Source organism: Ursus americanus, chromosome 5, assembly GCF_024610735.1.
Source record: "Ursus americanus isolate L20-20 chromosome 5, mUrsAme1.1.p, whole genome shotgun sequence".
Classification (NCBI taxonomy): domain Eukaryota; kingdom Metazoa; phylum Chordata; class Mammalia; order Carnivora; family Ursidae; genus Ursus; species Ursus americanus.
In genome coordinates, this window is record NC_142131.1 from 64,993,837 (window position 1) to 65,018,319 (window position 24,483).

Sequence of the window (24,483 nt, forward strand, 5' to 3'; positions counted from 1 at the left end):
AGAATATTCATTTTTAATTTGTGGATATTTTCCAATGGTTTGTAAACTTTAAGATTCAACAAACTTATTTTTACTATGTGTAAATGTTTTAGCTTTTGTTGCAACAGAAGACTCAAGGTATAATTCTTCTTGATTAAACCCCATGTTCTTGCTCCTGCGTATCATGTAACTGATTAGCATTACCTTATATATATAGGAAAAAGACATTCAAACACATGTACTCTTTATTGCTTGGGCCCACCAGTTCTAAATAATGATCCTCAATGTTTATGTGGGAGGTCTTAGCACAACTCACAATAGACTTTTACTTTTACCTATTCATCTGTGCAGCAGATGTAGAAAAATGATTGAGAGGGAGGTTCTGGCCATCTACTTTTAGCTTGGGAGATCTTAGACCCCACTGGTAGTTCTCCAGTAACAATCTCTCTTCAAGTGACTGCTCCTTTCTTTTGAATGAATGAAGAATCTTCTCCTATGAGAGCATTAGGTCTTTGGCTTATACTTTGTTAATTAAGAAAGGTGTTCGTGATGGGTTAAAAAAATTTTTTTTAAACACACTTCTATTCAATGTATCAGTACCAAATCTTCAAAACTTTAAATTCTTCCATCCTGGGAAAGGGGGATTAAACTTTGTTCTACCCTCTTAGGTTCTGTGCCTGGGCCTGAAAGTTAAACTAGCAGGAGAAAGGCACACAAATTTTATTTAATATTTTACATGCACACAAGAGTCCTCATAAGAGAAATGAAGAGTTGAAGAAGCAGGTAGAACCAAGAACTTATATACTTTTTTAAAACAAAGAACTGATACATTTGTGGAGAAGTGATGAGACAAAGGAATTTTGTTGGAGGGGAGTAAATTGTGGGACAGTGAGACTAGGAAACTAACAGAGATAAGGGTTATTTTTAGTAGATTTGTTTAGATAGTTCCATTTTGGCATCAACTATCAGTCTGTGATGAAAATATTCTCTCCTGATATAGGGAGGACATTTTTCTCATGGGAAATTGTATGACTTGCTTTTAGGTAGAAGGGAGACATCATAGAAGTCTTCCTGTACCAGGTCTTTCTCAAGCGCTTTCTACCAAAGTGGCATATTTTGGGGGTGACGTGTTCTGAACCCCTTCACCTGTTTGCACTATTAATCAAAACATCATATGCTCTTAGAAGCCTTTGAAATAAATACCCTTGAAAATTCAATTTATGCCAATTGACAATTTAAACAATTTCTCCAAAATAATTTATTTATAATTAAAAGCCCTAATAAAATAAATTTTTAGAACAAATCCCTCAGAAGATCATTTTACTAGGGAAAATATAGTCCTTAAAGGAAGATTTCCAGTATAAACTGGGATTTCAAGGCACTGAGCTCGAGTTTTCCAAGTGAAACATACTTGTTATTCTTAAAAACTTTATAAGAGGACAGTGTCTCTGGAGCATGATTATGATACCAAGCCCGTACAAAGGCCTATGGGAGGTGAAGGAGTGAGAGATCCCATTCATTTAAGACATCAGAAAAACTTCCGGAGAGGAGGAGGTATTTATAATGTTCTTGACATATGGATAAAACTTGGCAGCCTGGAGTGAAACGGGGAGGATGTAGTTACGCGTTTGTGTGTGACCAACCGTGAGAAAGTAGAGAACAGCTAGACATGCTTAGGAATCATTCAGTTTGTCTAGGGGGCAATGCCATGTTGTGCATGAGAGTCAAGCTGAGGCTTTGTTATTTGTTTTTGATGCCATGTTAAGGAGGGATGATGTGGCTGGGCTAAGTTTGAAAAAGGTTGTGTGGTGCCTGGAACAGACAAGAGTGGGGAGGCAGGTTGACGTGGTCCAGCAGTCTTCAGGAGAACCTGAACTGGAATTTGGGCTGTAGGAATCTTCCCTGGAGGGAACCCATGGAACTGATTAAATGAGTATCTGGCAAGGCCAGCTCTAAAACTTAGGTACTGGGAGAATGAGAAAATCATTAGCAGAGATAGGGAGGTCAGTCGGAAGGGAAGGCTGGAATGGAAGGGAAGGTGATCCTGAGGAGATGCCAAGAGGAAGACGGAAAGGGTCAAGAAAGATAGGTAGTAAGAAATCAAGGGAAGGAGGGCAGGACATCAACATCTGTTGAAAGAAAGTGAATGGGGATGAGCTTGAGGTGGACACTGAATTTGTTCATTAGGAGAAGGTTATCGGCAAACCTTGGGAGACTAGTTTCAATGGAGCCCTAGGTGTAGAAGGACAATGAGAAGAGCAGAAAAGAATGGGTGTAGACAGTAGAGTATAGCTCCTTGAAGGCGTGTGATTGATAATGTGTGTATGTTTTCAGTAAAGTTTTACTGATAAAGGATAAAAGTGGTGAAGAAAATTGTGTCAACTATACTCAAATAAAAAAAAAAAAACACAAAAAACAGGGAGGCTGGGTGGCTCAGTCTGTTAGGCATCTGCCTTTGGCTCAGGTCATGATCCCAGAGTCATGGGATTGAGTCTGGCATTGGGCTCCCTGCTCAGTGGGGAGTCTGCTTCTCCCTCCGATCCTCCCCCTTCTCGTGCTTTCTCTCTCTTACTCTCTGTCAAATAAATAAAATCTTTAAAAAAAAAACCAGTGAAAAAAATGGTGAAGAAAATTGAGGAGAGAGTAGACCTCACTTGTTTAGCCCACTGTGTGCTACACCTGGCACCAGGCAGTGAGACACAATGGTCAGCAAAACAGACGGCCTCTGCCTCAGGAAACCGGGAACAGTGAAGACAGATATTTATCAAAGAAGCCTGGTAATTTAAATACAAACTCTGAACAAGTGCTGTGAAGAAAAAAGACAGGTGGCTGTGAGAGAATAGGAGAGAGATCTAGTCTGAGGTGGTGTGAAGGAATGCATCCTAAAGAAATGAGCTGAGAGCCTAACGGAATGAGGGGGGGTAGGAGAAGCCGAGAGGAACAGCATAACCACGTGGAACAGTCCTGGGGTGGGGGGGCAGTTGGCCGGAGGCGGGCAACTGCCTCCATGGACATGCATGGCCTGTGGTAGGGCAAAAAAAGTCTAGTTCAGGGGAAGTCTGCCTTTTTTGTGTGTTCTAGGGTAGATTCAAAAGGCAGGTGACGGGTGTGAATGGCAGGAAGCAGCCAGCGCATGCAGAAGGAAAATTAAAGATTTCAGGAGTTGTTTTGTCTTATGCCAGGTTAATAATACAAGCCAGTGATTATTAACTCTAAATGCTGTTGTATTTTACTGAAGAGCTTGCAATAAATGTTTCCTGAGAACTAATATTCAGACCTGCAGTTTTCAGTAAGGGCGCCTTGTTTGAGGCAACAAATGTATTCCCGGAGAATTGTGGCTAATTCACGTTTTTGTAAATTGACTAATTTTAAACACAGCAGGGAGTATGCTTTTTAAAGGAAACCTAGGGTGCATCCCTTTATAAAGTACAGAATCTTCTGGGAAAACAAATATGTCTTGTAAATCTCTCCTTTAGTGGTTGGGAAGTGTTCCCCATTGCGCTGAGAGCCATGTATATTCATACATACTTAGGATTCGACAATGAGCAAAGAAGTTCTTTCGAAAACAAGAGCCACTTCCCTTCAAATTCTTTGGCCTGTAAATATGTTAGTAGGAAGACCCAATCTCTCCGTCATCTCTCTTATTTTTAGAGCGCTCATTGATACAAATAATCTCCGATTTCATTTTAATTGAGAATCAGAACTTCTTGAGAATTCTGAAGAGGTGTTTTCAGAAGAACGGGGCAGACGTCTGTATGTTTCAAGATACGCACTTTTCTTTGGTCATGTTCTTCTTAAGGAGTGGCCCAGAGAAAACAAAACAAAACAGAACAAAACCAAGAGCCCTTTCTTCATGGAAAGAGACAGCTCTGACTTCCTTGATTGCTCATTCTCCGGCAGCTGATGCGAGAGCATTAAGGCAATGCGATTCTGATGTGCGGTTGTGTTGTTGGGGCATTGACGGTGATTCTTGGCAGACATTACCTTGGAGATTGATTGCGATTTTTTTTTTTTTCTTGTTTTAGTCTTGGCTTCTAGGTCTACTTGCTATGGAATTTATCTAGAGAAGAGGAATTTTTTTCAGTGGCTCCTCTTCCTCTGGGATTCATAGATATCTAAGAAAGTTCTTACATCTACTGTAGGGATTGGAATGACAGGTATTTATGTTTGATGCAGAGTAAAACACAAAATATACTTAACCTTTATTCAGCCTGCTTTATAAACGTATTCTGCAGGCTTTCAGCCACAGTGAATTATATTAATAACCTGTTATTGTAAAAATGTCAAGAGTATTTTCTGTCTCTTGGAATGATTATTTATCTGCTGAAAGTATAGTGTTTATTTTAATCTCTTGACAAGAAGAAGAAGGAAAAAAGTGCCTTTTAGTAAAATGTTACTTTTCAAGCAAGTTTGTGGGGTTTTCTTTTTTTCTTTTTTTTTTTTTTTTTGAGATGAGTCCAAAAAATTGCTCCGGAGATGACACAGGGAGAATGTCTAAATAGTACATAGGATCTGAATTCACCCTTACCCCTATTTGATTATACAGAGAACCTACAGACTTCATTTATTTTAGTTGTAGCTGCACTAACACATCGATCTCGTCCCTAAGTAGGTTTGTCATTTAAAAAGAACAAATGATATGCTCCAGGTATGGAGAGGAAAAAAAAAACCCCACCTAATTTCCTTACCATCCATGTCCATCTGAGAGCACATTCTTTATGAGCACAAGAAAACACTTAGAGAATAGAGATTCTGCGATATCTTCATTGATTCTTGCGTGGACACGAATGCCGTAAAGAATTAACATGAGAAGTTGCATTCATCTCTGAGTTTTGCATGCTGGCAAACCTCTACGATCCCCTCTTTGGTGATGTTTACTGGTGGTGGGCAAGATGTGTGGTACTGGACATTCATCTAGTGTTTTAGGTTTAAATCATCAGAATGACCTTCGATTTCTTCTTATAGATAGTTGAACATTGTACACTTATTTTTAATATTTAAAAAAATCACACCAGGATCTGGATTACTGCAACAGATCTCAGAGTATCTTTTCTACTTTAGGCCCATTCTTTCCAAACGTTTCCTGTTTATTGTTGCCCAATTCCTATTTCTAGCTGCAATTTCTTGATTCTTTTCTGAAGAACTCACGGTTGGTTCCTATTGCCTGTGTTGGTGGAGTATACATTTCAATCTAACTTTCTTAGCTTCTGTGACCTCATTTTGTCTTGGTACTCCAACACAATCTCCACTTATTAAAAAATGAGCCCTCTGAACCAGTTGGGAAGTCTCACTAGTACACTGGTCTCCTGCTGCCCATATACCCTATGTACATGCCTAAATTCCTATCTTTGCTCATCCTGTTCTTCTAATTTTACCTCATTACGAATGGTTTCTCGGTCCAGCCTACTTCTTGTTACCAGTGAATGCATACTTCCCACTGGGTGTGCAGGAATGCCTTTCCCCATGATGAGGTCAAGATGTTGGTTTCTTAGGTATCTCATATTAAATAGCTGTTGGATTGTATCTGAGTACATTTATATCTAAGAACCAGAGCAACTATCCTTAAATCCAGTGGAAAAATGAAAGAAAGGCAAACCAAGGGTAGGAGCTTAAGTAGGACTGAAGCAAGACAAGTGGGAATTTTTTAAGAACAGGTGCTGTAGGAAAAAGGAAATGAATGTCAGATGTACACCTTTCTTGAATATCAGGGCTCCCTGAGGTCTAAGGTTCCTTGTGAAAAGGGATCTTCAGGGAAAGCTTACCTGAGCCTCCCAACAGAGAGGTATAAGACATTTGTGTTTATATTGGTGTTTAGTCATTCACTTTCCATGATTCTTCCCTCCATCTCCCAATAGCAGGTCCCCAAAACTACGTGTTCTAGTTAGAGAGAACTGAAATATACAGATACCTCTAGAGCTGCCGGCTGGATTATATAACGGGGGAAGTTATATGAGTTATCACATCCAAACATTGATTCCAACTTTGTTGATCTAGAAACTTCATCCAACAAGATATCCAGAAGCTGATAGTTTTCAAGACTCTAACTCACACTGTCCAAACTCATGCAGTGTGTAAATCAGAATGTCAGCTTATTAATTGACAGGGATGGATATTCCTTTCCAGAGACCAGAATGTATCATTTCTGGGCACCCCAGAAACCAGGAAATCTGAAGGAGGGGCAAGGGGTTGCCGGGTGAGCATCGTAGCAGAACAGAGGCCCCTAGGCCACTTGAAGAGTACTTCCCTTAGTCCAGAGAAAAGTCTGGTGAACTATTTCTACACTACAAAAGAGAAATTAATAATGGTAACATGAAGAGGTGATCTGAAACACGTGCCTTGTCCCTCATAAGAGTCAGAGAAGAGCAAATTGGCTTGGAGAATGCTCAATGATGAAAGTTAGGGAATGGTCAAGAGGAAGACAATAAGACTGTAAAGTGTTACTTTTCAAAGAATGCAGAACTTACGTTTATAGGAGTAATAGTCCTTCCTTCCTTCCTCCCTTCCTTCCTTCCTTCCTTCCTTCCTTCCTTCCTTCCTTCCTTCCTTCCTTCCTTCCCTCTATATCCAGTGTGGAGCCCAACATGCGGCTTGAACTTGTGACCCTGAAATCAAGAACCTGAGCTGAGATCAGGAGTCTGATGCTTAACCAACTGAGCCACCTAGGTGCCTATAGTAGTAATAGGAATTTCTAATGGAAAAAGGCAGGCTTATGCTTTTAAGATAATTTCAGTTTCAGAGTCAAAACGTTTTTAGATTTTAGATTCTCTGGGGAAAGGAGCTGTAGCTTCTCTCCTTAGTGGATATTGGGCTAGATAGACTTTACTTTCCTTAGAGTTTCACTAACCCAAGAAAGCACAAAAAGCCACTGATATTTGAAGCTGGAGGTTGTAGACTTGCAGGACAGAAGAAAGGAGAGGAGGACCCTAGCACAGAGAGTCATGGAGGGTTCTGGGAAAGGAGGAGCGAGAATGGGGTAGATATTCCCGGTGTTGGCTTTGGGATATGGATGAATGATTGTGGGAAGAACAGAAGCAAAGGAGGAGGGAGAGAATGAGGACGGTGCACGTGAAATACTTGGACAGTGTCTGCGTTGAATGGAAAAGCCCAGCCCAGGAGGTCTGCCCTGGTTGGTATTGAGAGGGCAAGGTAGCTGACCAGAAGCCAGCACCTCATATCTCCCTGCTCCCCTAGCCACCCGACACTGAATTTCTTATGGCTTTGGAACAGTCGCTGAAAGTCCTTGAAGAACCACTTAACCTTTCTTCCATTCAAGTCCGGGGCCATGTTTGCTGTAGGAAAATTTGATAAGCTTATAGCTAAACAGGGAAGAAGCACATTTTCAGCCTTAACTGCCAGAAGCTCCAACTGAAATTCAAACTAACTTAAATAAAAAGGGAATTTACCGATTCATACATTCATTGGCTTCAAGTGTGACTTTAGGTGCCCCAAATCTCTTACCAGACCCAGTCTCCGGCCCTCTTTTGACTCTTCTTCCCACGGTGTTGTCTGAACAAAGGGTGCCTCAGAGATCCAGGTTCACATTCATCCTATTCTAAGTTCAGTGGAAAAAATGTATCACTTTCTGATAGTTGGACAGCAGGTTCCAGGGTTTTATCTGGGGGGCCACGCCTGGTCACTGGGCTTACCCCTAAACAATCATGGAGAGTGGGAGATTTGGCTCTTGGATCAGACTTGCTTCACTGGTATCACATGGGCTGAGTGTGAGGAAGGATAGTTTCCCAAGGTAAAGTCAGACTGAAGAGCGGGGAGGCAGGGCAGGAGGAAGCATTAATACCCATAGTACTCTTCTCTGGAGACACGACCGTTAGCAGCCTGTCTCTTGGTGTGGGTTACTTGGCATAAGACTCATCTGGCTACAGAATAGACAGAACTGGGAAGCTGGTAACGTGTAGCTCCCCAACTTCTTTCTCCCCATAGATTGCTGGGGACAAACCCTGTGTGGGGCAGGGGAAAAAGTGCATGGCAAAAGTCACCTAATAACCTTAGTTATTAGTTGAGCAACTACTTTGTGCCAGGTGCTAGTTATGTTATCTAATTTAATTCTTCTAATAGCATTATGTTTTAAGGACTGTTATGCTCATTTTAAGGATAAGAAGCATAAAGATAAAAGAAGCTAAAAAGAAATGGCTTTCTTTTTCTAGAGAGCACTCTACAGTAATCTGTGTATATTTACCTGTATGTTGTTTGTGTCCTTTGCTAGAATGTAAATTCCACGAAGGCAAGGACTATAAAGTTCTATCTTTTTCACCACGGAGTTCCCAGTGCCCAGAAAAGTGCCCGTGCAGTATGTGCTTAACAAACACTCCTCAAATATTTGGTGAAATAATGACTTTTATAGTATCCCCAAACCTTAGAAAATTAGTGACAACCAAATACAGCAGACATTTGCAACTTTTATTGCTCATGTCCCCAATTTTAAATATACCATTCTAGAGCTTTGTATTCTCCTTGATGTCTATCACCCTCCTGCCCACAACCTGCACCTGTATTCCCACAGCTCAGGCTCTCTTCTCAAGCCAAGCAAACTTGCTGGCCAGCTGTGTGGGGCGCAAGGTCGCATCTCTGGCTGTCTTTGACACCCCCGGAAACTCTGGCCCGCTTCTGTTCTCCTCAGTCATCTGGCCGTGCCCCCAGAAAGAAGCACACATGGCTAAAGCCCTTAATATTGAAGTAAGATCCTGATTCCTTTAAAAATGATCCTGGGACTCTCAGTTGCTTGAGCGGCTGACTCTGGGTTTCAGCTCAGGTCATGATCTCAGGGGTCCTAGGATTGATCCCCGCGTTGGGATCTGCACTCAGCAGATCCTCCCTCTGCCTCTGCCCCTTGCCTCTGCCCCTTGCCCAGCTTCCTCTTTCTTTCTCTTAAATCAATAAATAAATCTTAAAAAAAAGAAATGACCCTGTGGCTGTCAAAAAAGGGCTCTCCTTTGCGAAGATCAAGTAAGCTGTATGCTGGTAATGGCAAAGCTTTGAAGAATTCCGAGCAAGGCTTTGTAGAGTTTTGACAGGACGGGTGATTGCTCTTAGATATATAAAGTGGAAAGGGATTCGATATTTGCATGACTCCAAAGTGCAGAACTAAAACAAGGACGAAAACGATCGAGAACCAGATTTTAGACCAACATACAAAACAACTGTCAAATAAGCATTTTGTCTGTGGAATGGGGGCGCAAGTAGAGTGAGTTCGCCATCACTGGAGGCATGTAAGCATGTCACAGAGGGGATTCAAGGATCTGATGAGGGACCGCACTGAATTACCACATGTTCATCACGTGGAGGTTTACAGGTTGTCATGGTGATGGGCCGTTCCAGGACTACGGGGGCTTTGGGAAGGGCTGACATGTTATGCTATGCATAAATGGGACTTGAACTTTATTTCATAGTAAATTGAGAAGCTACCATTAAGAATATGTGTATGTGTGGAAAAGCATGAAAAAGCAGGAATGAGAAAGGGAGCATGGGAAAGGGAGTGGAGAGGGGGGAGAATGAGAATGAGAGAGAGAAATGCAGTCTGTATGTAGGAAACAGAAAAACACTTCTGCTTTTGTTCTTCACTCATAAAGGATGTACGTTCTTTGTATCCGCTTTAGCACCTCATCACAGCTATTGTGGGAAGACACAACTTACCCTAAATGTGGGAAGGAAAGCCTGATTTGCAGGCTTCTTCTCTGGCAATCAGGAACACCTGGGAGAGTGACATGATTTGTGACAGGAGCGGGACGCAGCCCGTGTCAGCTGGGTAGGCCAGATTCCAGCTTGTGTTGTATGTTGTAACATTTAATACTGAGCTCCAGAGTACTTTGTAATCATTACCCGGTCTGCATGGCCTCCCTGACAGGTAAGCAGTGCCATTCCCAATTTAGAGACGAAACAATGGGGGTGATTGAAGACTCCGGGTGTGAGTTTCAGGGCTACAAACAGAAGCTTGGGTGCCTTCGTTGTCAGTTTGATGCTGAAGTTCCTTGATTAACACTTTTCAAGCAGCAAGCCTTAACGGGCACTGGTCCACTGATGTGCGCTCTGTCGACTGGTCATGTCTGGCCCTGCGCTGGGTCTGCTGATACCAGAGGACTATATACCAGAGGGTATCTGAGGACTCCCACGCATCTTGGAAGGTCATAAGGGCTGCCATCTCTCGCTTTGTCCAAATGTCATTTGTTTGCCCAGATTGTTAATCCTGGGGTCTCTGGTCTGTGATTCTTAGAATGCTAACCTAAGCCTTAGTATGTTTGTTGGTGTTATGTGTGTGTGTGTGTGTGTGTGTGTGTGTATGTGTGTACAAATCAATGTATGTCTCTGTGTGTATGTGTATCTGCATGTGTGTGTATTATACTAGCCTTGCTTTACCTCTCCTTGTGCTTTATTGCTCACTACTTTCAAAGACAGATTGAACTTTTTTCATTGTATCACTCTGCTAGCAACCTTCTGAATACTAATAAGAGAAAATTATTTTTCCTGGGAAAAATATTGCCATGCATCCTGACATTTTTGGCAAGTCTTTTTCGACTCATAATGGAAAGTTTTGATAAAATGAATTATCTTTTGTGCAGCGTTGTTTTCCTTTGTATTTCTCTGTGCCTACCATTCTTTCAGTTTTCTATTAAATTATTATTTTCTCTGTATTACTTTACAAGTTGTAATTGCTTTGTTATCAGAAAGACAGAGGTAGGTTCATTTTATCCTTTTATCACCTAGCGTCTTGGTGAATGAATTGTAGCACTCCTCATTACCATAGCTTTGTTCTGCTCAGTTTTTAATGATAATTGCCCTTGTCATTTCTTGTAACGTAAGCTATAGAAATCTTCTGGTTAAAGAAGAGAAAGATTAACAAGTCAGAATATATTTTCAAATGAATTGATAAAGAAATTTCATGTTTCATTTAAAAGCATTAATTAACTGACAAGGAGCTCATGAAGTGAAATAAACAAAAGATGGACAAATGACATTGTCATAGCGAGTTCAAGAAGGAAACACATGAGCATGTGATTAACTGAGACAATACTCTCTGTGTGGGGCTGGTCGTTACTCCTACCCCCCGATTTATAACCCTTTTCAGCGTTGTTTTTTTTTTTCTTCTTTCTTTTTGACATGAGTGCTCCCCATCTTTGTCTTCTTTATATGCCAAACTTTTTTTCTGATTTTGTACTTGTGGATGAGAGAGCGCACATTTAAGTGTTTCTACTCAGAATTGTTAACACTGAGTTTAACAGGGGCTGAACCTGTGCAAGCCAAAAGCTCCACATTGCCCTCTTCTGTCAGGTAGGGGAATTGCCGATCAAACCAATCCGGTCAAGGAAGGTGGAACCTGGTGGAGTACCTAGTGAAGGATGCAAGAGTTAGTGATGGGGTTATTCTGTGGAGTGGAGATCAAGCAGCAGTTGAGCAAGGAGCTTCTTACTCAAGTTGATCATAGGGTGAATTTTTAAGGAAGTTGCCTACTTTGGAAGCAGAATCCAATTTTATCCATCTTTGATGTCAGTCTTCTGCCTCATAAAATACATCCCTCTTGCCAGTTTCTGAGCTAGTCCAGTTCCAGGACCTTACTTTGGAGAAGAGCTAGGACTCCCCCATCCTATGTTCCTTTTGTGATTTTGACCAAGGTGAGAACATACTTGTCCAGCCTAATCAAGATAAAGTGGTAGCGTTCAAGATAAAGTGTAGTGTATTTTCTGAAAAAAAGCCAAGGGAAAGTATCCTAGAACTTATAAGAGCCTAGCCCTGAGCACATTTGTAATTTTCTGATCCACACTCTGCTCTGCCTAGTTGCAGATGAAATTTGGCAATGCTCCTTCTAGCCCGAAGTAGATGTGTGTTTTAACTACTTCCACATTTGAAATCCTATGCAGAGCCTCTTGCCAGGACCAGTGGAAGTCGTTATCTACTCAAAATGGGAAGTGTTGATAAAGGACATTATCTTTTGTGCAGTTATTTTCCTTTGTATTTCTCTGTGTGCGTCCCCCCCCCCACCAATTCTCTCCGTTTTCTATGAAATTAATCATTTTTCTCTGTATTCCTTTACAGGTTGCGGATGCTTTGTTTGTTATCGCTTTCTGCTAGAACCTGCTTCCTGGTCTTCTCCCGAGGTGTGGGTGAACAGATCAGCTCCTTCTGAGTCAGGAAGGTATTTTCATGTTGGCTCATCATGATTCTTCTCCCAGTCCTCCTCACCTGTAAGTAAAACTCCCTTGCATTCAAAACTGTATGGATACTGTCCTGAGTGTCAGTGCTATTACGGTGAAGAACATTTACTTTTCCGTCTCTAACATCCAGCGTGGAGTCTCACGCCTATTAGGGCCTCAAGAGATGTTTGTGGAATAAATGAAATGACGATATACTTTTGGTTACAAGGTATTTATTTGGAGTCAGATGAGGGAGCTAACAGGTTAGAGCTGTGGGCCCCAGGAATTCCTGTCCTCACACTTGGCCTTTTCCCTCAAACTTGCCTCGAGCTTATTCACGAGATGTTTTAGACTTGTTTAACTTTTTGATGATGCGTAGCATTTCTAGCTAACATCTGGAGATAGTTCACGGTAGGGGACATGTGGACCAAGTCAGCGCCAACTTTCCCCACAGCCCGATGGTAATAAATGACTTCCTTTGCAGTAACCAGAGGCAGACTCACTCACACTCCAGTCTGGGCCTGGTTCCTTGTTTCTGCTTCTGGTTTGAGGGATCCCTCCAACTCTCTGCTCATGTACAAAGCAGAGATGATGGTTGTGTCCTGAGCCCATGGGCTGAACAAGACATTGAATTTTCCTCTCTGGCTCTTTTTTATGGCTCACATCCTCTCTACTTCTTAGGTACCTTGAGGGAAGGATGATCCCAAACCACATTCCTATAGTTTTACGTCTTCAAAACTACTACTTTTTTTTTTTTCACTGATGGCTATGCTCTTACAGTTAATGTTTGCAATTAGAATCTAGATATTCTGATTCCTAACCTAGTGCCATTTCCATATTATAATACATTTGAAGACTTAGTGACTTTCAGAAACATGCGATTGACTCAGCGATACTGTGGTATTTAATTATTAATCATCATGACACTTGGTTGTATTCTACAACAGATTTCTCTTCTTGATAATGGCTGCAAAACCTTATAAGAATTGTCTCTATATATTTTTGCCATTTCATCCCCTGACCACTTCTTCCAGGCTTTTGCAATCTGGCTTTTCTATCACTTTTTGTCAGACTGCAATTGTCCTAGAAATGGATAAGCCCAGTGTTTTTATGAGTGCTCTCTTTCTGGATCTTTCTGCAGTCCTGGAAGCTGATGTTCAGTTTTCCCTTCTGGTAACATCAAAGACATGGCACTCTCCAGATGATACTGTTATATTTCAGTAATTCCTTTTTTAAAAAAACTTTTCAACTGTGAAACATTTCAAATATCTACAGGAGAAGCAAAAATGGCATAATGAATCCCTGTTTACCTATCAGCCAGTTTCAATAATGGTCAACATGTTGCTGCTTTGATTTTCCTATCTCCCCATACTTTATTTTTAAGGGGATTAAAGCAAATCTCAGACTGCATATTATTTGAATTATCAATAATTCAGTGTGTATCTCTAACGTATAAAAAACTAAAAAAAAAAAACAACAAAACCCCGATGGCATTAGCACATCTAAGCATTAATGATAATTCCTTAGAATTATTCAGGAATCAGTCTGAATTCAGTTCCCCTGTTCATGCCATCTTTTTTGGAATAGGAATCATTTGTCAGAATTTTACTCATCCTGAACCTGGCTAATTGTATCCTTGGGTGTTTTCAATATGTCCTTCCTTCTCTCCTCCAAATTTTTTACCAAGTGGTAATTAGATCTACAGGAGCACTGCCGAGTGGAGTAGAATGCAAACCACATACGTAATTTAAGGTTTTCTAGGGGCGCCCGGGTGGCTCAGTTGGTTAAGTGTCTCACTCTTGATTTAGGCTCCTGTTATGATCTCAGGGTCGTGGGATGGAGCACCGAGTATTTTAGATGTTGCCAAATCCCGCTCCTCCCCACCCTGCCGCAGAGGGGTTGTACCATTTCTGCATTTCCTCCAGCAAAATATGAGGGCACTGATTTCCTTAGAGCCTTGCAAACAGTACTCTGAACTGCCAAGCATAGGGTTTTCTGTCAGTCTGACTGGTATGAATTAGTATCTTGGTGTAGTTTTAACTTTATGAGGAGTACTTGATCTTTGAATGCGATGTAAATGAAAGCTGCAAGTGCTTTTCCCCAGGTCCTTCCTGTGTAACCTTCTCACCTTGGCTTTTCCTTCTCCTTCCAATGTGCAGCCTTGCTTCATGGCTCTGCTGTCACATTGCTGGTTATCCTCTGAGCTCATCCATCAAGAACCCAACATGCTTCTCTCCATACTGTGAGTTCTTCAAGAGGGGGACTCAGGTCCTATTAATTTTTCTATTTCCAGCCCCTGATGCTGTGGTTTAACTCGTGTGGGATGTTTGATATATTGTTCCAACCTCTATGCTGTGATGTGCAAAATTTACTTCTACCTTCTACTTGTATATCTTTGCTCATGTTGTTCTTACCGCCTGGATTTTTGCCCTTTTTTATTTTCTGGATCTGAACCAGTTGAAGTTTTACTTATCTTTCAAGGCTCATCTGTGCCGTTTACTCTATGAAAGCTTTCCTGATTTCTTTAAGGTGATCTTTCCTTTCTTTGAAATCCTTTATACTTTGTATCTCTTTCTGGGTCCTTACCATGTGACCCCTTCCCCTGACTCACATCCTTTGCAGAGCCTAGTACACAGGCCAAAAGAAGAGGATAGTTGGTGAAATACACGAAATATGAATGATGTGTTCTTTTACATAGTTGGTTTATCTGGCCTATTTAAGTTCCCATCAAAAGTTTCTCAAAGGCTCATCAAATCAGACTCAAAGGTGGGAAATATTTTAAGCACTCACTTAATATCTTGTTAAATAAAAATTAACTTGTTTTAAAAATAGACTATAATAATTTCAGTGTTATTGTAGGACTGGTGGATGTTGTTGTAGGGAGGAGAATCCACAGGGCAGAGCTGGGAGACAAATGGTTTCTAGCCTAAGCTCAGGTGTCATTAGTAGGTAAGTAACGTGACCTAGAGAAGTAAATCACCTGAGTAAGTTACTGCAACAGCATGAAGATGTTTATTTTCTTTTTCTTTTTTCCCTTCTTTGGGGAGTGTGTACAAAATTTATTCGCAGAACATGGAGTTACTTGATTGAATATTGATTTCTTCAATATTCAATATTGATTTCTTGAACATTATTTTCATTGGGATTTATTAGGCTCCTTCTTGTTTTAATCACTCACTTAATTACCCTTCATCTCATAGCCCCACCCCATTTCTGCCTAGTCTGTCAACACTTACTTGATCATATTTGACACGTGTCGTCAGGTATCCATCCTTATAAAATAGATCGTGCTCTGTGTGTGACTTTGGGTTTGGCCCTGTGGCTGCTTTAACCACTAAAATGAGGGAGAAGTGACCGTATACCAGATTCCAGCCTAGGCAATCAAGAGGACTGGATGTTTTCATTTGTTTCTTGTGGTGTCATTGTCACCAAGACAAGTGTCCTGGTGGCCTTAGGAGAAGATGACTACTGTTTTCAGATTGTTGGTTTTGAAACTCTTACCTTATTTCTGAAGACATTTTGCATGTTACCATGATGTTGGGCATCAATAAACAAAATAGGACCCGGAAGCAATATAACATAGTATTCCCTGGAAATACCATCGTTAAAATCATTTAGGGAATCTACTAAAAGTGCAGCTCTTTTGGCTTGCCCAGACATTCTGTATCAGAAATATTATGGTGGGGCCTAGGAATATGTGTTTTAAAAGAAAGAGCCAGTGATTCAGATACATGTGGTTCTTGGATCCTTTTTGAGAAATACTAATTCTGTTCTCTTCTCTATAATATAATGGGATAAATATATGAGTGTATGAAATGTATCCATCATCTATCCATCACCAGTCTATTTATCTCACATATATAACTTGAACATATTAACTTTTTAAAAATAAAGATTCATTTATTGATTTTAGAGAGAGAAAGGGAGCACATGGGGGGAGAGGCACAGAGAGAGGGAGAGAGAGAATCTGAAGTAGACTTCACACAGAGAGCAGAGCCAGCCTGACTTGGGGCTCGATCTCACAGCCCTGAGATCATGACCTGAGCTGAAACCAAGAGTCAAGAGCTTAACTGACTGTGCTACCCAGGTAAACATTTATTTAATATGTTTTACAAAATACAAGCATCTAGGCTCATGGAGATTTAAAAATGAACTTCAAACCGACACCGTATATAAGCTGTGTCTTGCTTGAAGATGCCAGTTCACCAATGATCTCAACCACTCTGTCTGCGGATTGAGTTTATCTACTTCACCTCTCTCTCTATCATACAGAACTCTCTTCTCTAGCCTTTTATCATGAACTTCCAAGTCACCAAATAGAGTCCACATTGATTAGTCCATTTAAATGGACATTGCTGGTCTGTGTGCTGGTCAGCTCGAAAACAGAATAGATGGTGTGACTCCGTGGATGCTTAAGGCCCCTTGGCCCTGAGCTCTTTGTCCCATTGAGTCAGTCACAGGACCCGCAGAATGCCACTATCCCACAGCGTGGAGGGTTCTTGTTAAATGCATTTGTTATTTGGGAAGGGCTAACACTCTCCTTTCCAGTCAGTGATAGCTTTGGTTGAAAGACTTTCTTTAGCTGGTCACCCCCACTTGGATAATGGGCAGTTTTGATTACAAAATATGGAACAAGAAATATCAAGAATGTGGGTCATTTCATAGGACAGTGTGTGTATCTGAACACAGTGAGGAAAGGCAGGGCTGACAAGAGAGGGGACTAGGTGTTCCTTTAGACCTACTTTTACTTTGCATTTTTTTTCCTAGAAAAAAGAAGCCTTTTTTTATAATGGTGGTCTCTCCTATTTCTTATAATGAGCTTACTAGTGCTCGTACAGTTTTCAAATGTTGAAAGCTTTTGGGCTAAGGAAGAGTCTTTAGGTGCCAATTATTATTTTGATGCTAAAATTAAATAAGGAACCAGTAATTTTGCAGGGAAGCATGCCTCATTTGCATGTTGATTAAAAAGTGTGAAGGTTGTGGCAGGATTTGAACAAATAAGCTTTGTGTGTGGATCATGAATTTTTCTTCTGGTTAGCATTGGGAAATATCCTTTGTCTATGAAGGATTTGGAATGGTTGCAGAGAGAATTGATCATTTTAAAAATCTTCTTACTGAATCTCAAATAGCCTCCCTAGCTTTGTTCGTGTACATGACAGTATGTACCCAGGTGTGCATTCCCTGAGTATGTTCATGAACTTATTTTTCTCTAAAGCTAACAAAACAAAACCAAACAAAACACAAAACAAAATACACTTTCCCGAAACCTGTCTTCTACTGTAGTACAACATTCATTTTTAGTTAGAATTAAATCTTTCGTACATGTGCCAAGAGTTATTGTTTTCAGTCTCCTTCAAGCTTGGATACCCTGTCATTTGTAAGGTTTGGGTGTCTTTCCCCTTTGCACTTGGGCATTGTAATTATAATCATGTAGTATCCGATAGGAGCTGCCCAAGTCAGTTTTGAGGATTCCTTTGTGTGTGGTTGGAAGATAGCCTGATATCCCTTGTTACTCTTTTTTTTCTTTTTTTCCCCTCACATAGCAAATGTGCTTTCCCTTGTCACTTGTGATTTTTCATCCTTTTTGGTCATATCTTCAGTGCTATCTAAAACTGTGTTTAGGACCCTATTTCGTTCACAACCATCACAAATATAATCAGGATTTTCGTGTGGAAGCTGATTTGATATTTGAATATTGCTTTTATCCACAGTGCCAATTCATTGAACAAACAAACAAACTTAGTATTCAGTTAGGCCCCCGGAACACCAGGTTGCTTTACAAATGTGATTTGATTGTGATTAAGGTTATAGTTGTCAGCGAGCCATCTCTGTCCTGGTCAGGTACTCATCTCTATGTTTACCCAATGTCAGCTGTTTGAAGCCCTGATCATCCCTTGTGAGCTGTCTAAAGCTAGATGTCATTGTCGACTGATGTTGAGAGAGTGCCACAGTTTTCCTTTAACAATATTTTCACATGTAACAAAAGTTGAAGCCTTTGGGCTTCTCATTTTGGTGGAGAAATAGGAGATGGAATATGTTAGCTGTCTAGAAGGGGCCCTTAACCAGGGGCAGCTGACTTGATCATTGTTTTTCTTTTATTGTTGTGTGACTGATGGAAAGGAAAGGGGAATGCAATGGTATACTTTAGCTCTTTTTTGACCAGGGCTTATTCAAAAGGCATTTGAACATCAGAAATTACACAGAGCACTAACTGATGGGATATTGTTTGTTATTGGAAAAATAGCCAGAAGTGATTTAGGTTATGGAGTACGTGCTTTCCTTTTAATAATTGGAAATTGCCTTAATGTCCTTGATCCTTTAGTTCAGGGGTGGGCAAACTACATCCCGTGGGCCAAACACTGCCCACATCCTGTTTTGTAGGTGAGTTTTATTGGACCACACCCATGCCCGTTCATTTGCATATTGTTTCCAGTAGCTTTCATGCTACAATGGCAGTGTTGAGTATGGTCCACAGAGCCGAAAATACTTACTCTCCAGCCCTTTATAGAAAAAGGTTGCTAACCCATGCTTTGGTTGAATCAGGTGTCACGGGTGTAGTAGCCTGGCTGGAGTATTTGCCTATTCTGATAATTTTATTTGGGAAAGCTGGTAAAAAGATGTTTACCAGTTGTTCCACATTTTGTGTCTTTGAACACACAGTTTATTTTTGGAATGAGTCAATTTTGATCCAAGGATTTATTATTTGAATCTATGAAGAAGTAGTCCTTACAGTTGTGTTGCGTGTCTCACCAGATACAGGGGTACGTTCATATGTGCAAATTTTGTGGGGTGTGTGTGTGAGAGAGAGAGACAGAGAGAGAAAGGAGGCAGGATAAAAGATGTTTTTTTTTGGTTTCAGTTCCTATACATTTCTTTTGAGTTATTTACTTCGGCTGTTTTACTCTTCAGTCAGTTTCCTGCAAGATTAAAATCTGCTTCCCACTCCTGGCTATGGCCCTAACTTCATTCAGCATTTGGAAAAAGGAGACAGTTGGCTGGCGTTGGCTTAATTTTAAGTTTTGGTGAATTTGTTCTTATGTATTTGTTTTTGTCCCAGTAATACGGACCCAGAGTAAGAAATCAGAAATACAGACGAGCTTATGATGAGGAGGGAAAACTTCTTGCCCTCTTCCTCACATTCCCAGGCTCATTTTCTCCAGCATCTCTTTGAACCATTAAAAAGAAATTCTGGTAGTTACTGAAAAAAATCTGTCAACCCCAATTTCTTAATTTAATGACCTTGGACAATTTCCCCTTACTCCCTGCTGTGAGAGATGATGATTTGGCTCCCTCACCCTTTCCCTTAACTTTGGTAGTAACTTTGGTAGTATTTTCAGTTTTACTTTTGGTTCTTCTCATAACTTTAGAAAATACAGCAATAATCCTATCTCTTGTTCCCTTTACTTTAGTCAATTGACTTGATTTTGCTCTGGGATGAAAGTGTTAGTCCCTTCACCCTCTCTCCTGCTTCTTCTTTACATTTCTTTTTTCTTCCCACGTTCCTTCAATTTAATTTTGGCTTTTATATTGTCAAGGTTGATAACATTTACATTCTGTTCTGCAATTACAACCATACTTTCTGTGCTCTCTGACTATGTTTGTTGCCTTTGAGGCTAAAAATAATCAATCTTTTATATTACTATAAGTATGTAATTATTTTTTACTGCTGAGACATGTAGTGTGCTAGGATTCCATTTCTTTTCTTCTGGATTCTATTACATGCCCCCAGGCCACTCATCAGGGTAAAATGGAATCTTTTCCTTTGTACCTCTGTGTAGTTTTTATAGGATTTCTGTTAATCAGACGCTGGCCAACCTGGATTGATTTTATATGTCTCTTATCTTTTTGCTCACATTTTCAATTTCTTCATCCTTTCTGCTCTGTAGTCCGAAGGATGTCTCAACTGTATTTTCTATCCATTTTATGCCATTTAAAAATTTTGGCAATTGGTCCTCCTGCTCTTTTTACTTGCTCTTTCTGGAGAATTCCACGATTAACTTCCTGCGTCAGCCCTCCCTTCTGATCATGGTTTGAGTGATGGCTCCCTCTGCTTTCATGTATACATAGAACCATTCTATTCCCTACTCTGTCATCCAGAAATCTGCAAAAATATCTGGTCCATTGATGTCCCATATGTTCTCAGCACTTTTATGAATTTACTTCCTTGTGTCTTTTTTAACTGCCATTTTAATGAGTTTCAAAGGAGAAGAGGCAAAGGCATATGCAGAGTCTACCATCTTGAACTTTATTACTTTAAATTCATATCTCACTCTAGTTTCTTTTTCCTTTAAGAAACGCAGACTATTTTAGACTTTATAATAAATAATCCACACATTTATCTAGCATATTTACATTTTCTTTTATTCTTCCGAGCAAGCCAACAAATTTTCCTCAAAAATTTGGTTATAAATCAGGTTCTTATAAATGCAGTAAATGCACAGTTGAAATTTTCCTTTCTATAATTTCTCTTTCTTCAAGTCAGTTTTATTTTAAACTTTTCTACATACTTATGTATTCTACAAACTCAAAGTTTTAAAGTTTAAGATCCTACATCGTTTTTAACATGGCATTTATATTTAAATTTATTTCCCACCATAAATCAACCATAGACTCCATATGCATTCAATTAGTTATATAGTTTCTTATGAACACAATAGGCTCATGCTCCCTGTTTCCCTTTCCTCTTTCCCTCATTGCGATTTGCTTTGCTAATGAACTTCCCTTCTGGCACGTTTTTGTACTTAAAGATCACTTACCATTTCTTTTCCTCAGAGAAGAGTTAAGCAGAAAATCAGACACTTTTTAGTCCCCACCTCTTATCTTTAAGACATTTTGTGTGTGGGTAGAGAGTGCCTATGATTTCGTTTTCATCAGATACCTTCCCTCAGTCCGTTTGTTTGTTTGTTTTTAAATGGAACTGCTGTGGACAGAATTGTTTCCTCCCAGAATTCAAAGGTGGAAGGCCTACCCCTTAGTGTGACTGCATTTGGAGCTAGGGCCTTTGCAGAAGTCATTAGAGTTAAATGAATTCATAAGGATGGGGCCCTGATATGAGAGAATTCGTGCCTTCGTGGGAAGAGACATCGGAGAGCTCCCTCTCTCTTCCCACCATGTGAGGACACTGTGACTAGATGGTCATTTGCAAACCAGGAAGAGAGCTTTTTCCAGCAAGCAAACTGGTTGGCACCTTGATCTTGGACTACCTAGCCTCCAGAAGGGTGAGAAATAAATTCCTGTTATTTAAGCCACCTAGGGTATGGTGTTTTGTTATGGCCCACGCTGACCAACGCAGACCCTAAAGAGGTTTTGAGTTGTTTTCTACTTTTCTATCTCCTTCTGCTGCATAGAGAGTGACTTAATTAGTGCCTCCCGCTCCCCTCCTCCACCCTCTACTCTTCCCTCATGCGGGTTAGTGAGCATGGTGACCCTTCCTCAGATATGCCAGACCCCAACAGTATACTGTAGATGCTTCCTGCTGGGAGCACTTGGCTGCAGTCAGTCTTCTTAAGTGAGGCCCCTCCAGGCATTTCATGCCTTGTTACTCCCCAAGGTGTTACCTGGCCACAGAAATTCCAGATTTATTTCTATTCAAGTCTGAACAAATGCTGTGCTCCTTTCTTGCACGGTAATGATTGTTTCTGTCATGGCCATTTGCCTTAGATGGCCTCTTACATTTATGCTTCCACAGGCATGAGGCTGCCTATTGAATTTCCCCCAAATCTAGGAATTTGTGTTAATTTCTGCGAAGAATTTTGTTTCACTCAACCTTAGTGGTGGCATAGGGCTGGCCTCTGATATTCTCATTAGGAAGCCGTCTGCTGGGGAGAAGCCACTTCCCTTCCCACAGGCCTAGCACCTCTGGGAGGCAGAGGGGAGCATTATGCCACCACCTTCTTCACTTCTATAAATTTCCTTGAAATAAACTCCTTCATGAATCTCTAGCCTTCTTTCATGTGGGCTGGAAGTGGGAGATGGACACTGATAGGCAAGTTCTGCCACCTTTAATAAGTCTTATGAGAATACTCAAATATCTCTCCTTAGAAAGAGGAATTTCTCCTCATCTGGTGTCTTCAGACCCGATGCTTCAGCTGATAGGCCACAATTGGAGGGAAAGTCCCATTTAGCATCTTGTCACACTGCTTTGATAGCTAACATTTGTTTTCACCAACGCTAGCCCTCAGTCAGAAGTAGTCAATGGAATGGAAAGGGGAAAGGGAAGTTCCTTCTATAGAAATTCTACCTCAAAATGAGTTCATTCGTTCATGTGGAGAGAGGATGAGTATTTCCCTAGTGTCCTTGGTGCTGTCCTCTGCACAAGGCTCTTGTGGCTCAACAGTCTATTTATTGTGTGTAATGTGTTCCTTCTCTACCAGAAATTGGCCATGTCTCCTCCCACCAAGGTGCCCAGCGTGTAGCAGAGAACATAAATTATAACTGGGACTCTGTTAATGTTGACTGAACTATTGACTGTGAGCTGACTGGTTCGCTGTGAAGGGCAGCTCGACGTGAAATGGCCATTTGATTTTGACATTTGACAATTCCTAAAGCTCTGAATTGAAGATGCATTTGTGGGAAGAATAAAGCTGTCCTGAATTTAAGGACTGTGAAGAGGAGGGCAGAGAGGAATTCAAAAGGGTAATCACTCTCTCCCCACCTCCAATGAGCTTCCTCAAAGATTCTACATTTAGAAAAACTCTCAAGTCCCTTGAACAATTGTGTTAATCCTGAAAGAAGCAGTTTATAAAGTGGCAAGGAGTGAGGGCCAGGAAAATACCTTTAGTAACCTGCTAAGATACTTTGGAGAATCACTTAACATCCTCTTGAAGGCACAAATCCATCTGTAGTCCCTGCTTTAAAGACCTGAAATCACGTCCTTTAGGTGGGAAGACTTTTCCATTTAGGGCTATGTACATTCTGCTGATGCAAAATCGACAAGGTTGGCAGCCTCTTTTGATGAATGTGTGGCAGAATATTATTTTCCATGGTAACAGGCTTCTGTGGCACCACTATGGGATTGACTTTGCAGTGGGTTCAAGCAGAAGTACATGTTGACTCTCAGGAAATAAGCTGTTATCTAAATTCAGCTATCTGGAGCAGGTATAAACCCAACAGAGAAAATTGCATTCTATATAGGACATTGGTGTATTCAGTTTGCTGCAGCTTAGAAAGTCTCAGTGTGGAAAAACCAAGTTCAAACAGTGTTATGGGAGAAAGGATCAGAGGAAGAGCAAGTGACAGAGGGACAGAGACTGAGAGGGTCTCTGCGAGCAGTGATTGAGGGAGGGAGCTCGTCACAAGTGCCTCTGTGGAAGACTGTTGAAGGAAACTGACATTGTGGGCTGACTGCACCCCTCCCCCCACAGTATCAAAAGGACAGCCACATGGCAATCTGCTGTGTATGTAAATAAAAAAGTTGAGGAAAGACGTGTACTCAGCATGCTCTGAGAACATCTGTTCTAGTAAAACACTTGAAAATAAGCATGCACTAACAGGAGAAAAACAGCTGTGTGGGAATCAGTAGGCTCCACCGTACGCACGCCTGGAATAGATATACCATAAAATCTTCAGAAATGGGCCCCTGGGACATTTGGATCAGTGGACAGACTATTGATTATGTGTAATTTTACTGCGGGAGCTGTTGTTATTTAGGTGTATGGAATATACTGTGCCCGGAGTCCGAGGGAAGGCTTCTATGCATGGATGTGTTACTGAAAGCCTTTTACGCCAACTCTTTCAAAAGAGTATGTGAGCAAAAATGACCCTCCAGGGAAGGTTTTGAGGTGCCAAGTGGTGATGTTTCTGTAACTGAGTCATGGAGGAGACTCGGTGCTTAACTCAGGGCTTCCTTCTTCCCCTTTGCCCTAAATTGTACCCCAAGGTTTGATCCTGTTCTTTATTCCTTGTTTTTGGTCAACTCGCTCCCGTGTGATCAGACTTTCGTATTTGTAGAGACAGAGAGGCTACTTAGGCTTCAACGGCATAACGCATATGGATCTTAATACCCGTCTCTTTTCTCACCCCATCCCGGGAACGATGAAAGAAAGTTGTTGGAGAAAACACTTTTCTTTCCCCAGACAGTAGAAAATGTGTCATAGAAGTAGAATAAACTCTCTGTTTATTCCTCCCTGTCTCCTTTAAGATTTTGTGTCTGGAAACACTCACTATTGAAATTAATTTGCTTCTAAATTAATAACCCATCACTTATGTACTATAATTGCACTCTGCTTCCAAAAAAAAATCATTTGAAGTTAAAAAAAAAAATGTGGGTCAGCTCTCATCCTCCAGATGTTGATGACATGACTGGGAGAAGGGGGTGGAAAATGCCCTTTTGCTTCTCGCTCTTCATGCCCCATGGTGAAAAGCC

At 40.8% G+C, this 24,483-nt stretch overlaps 1 long non-coding RNA gene across 1 annotated transcript in view; it reads left to right on the forward strand.

Annotated features, from left to right (window-relative positions):
• LOC123790406 (uncharacterized) overlaps positions 1-24,483 on the forward strand; it is a 299,132-nt gene that overhangs the window by 146,379 nt on the left and 128,270 nt on the right. Inside the window, exon 2 of the long non-coding RNA XR_015724592.1 lies at positions 12,022-12,170. This is a non-coding gene — a long non-coding RNA (uncharacterized LOC123790406). The remainder of the gene's footprint in view (positions 1-12,021; positions 12,171-24,483) is intronic.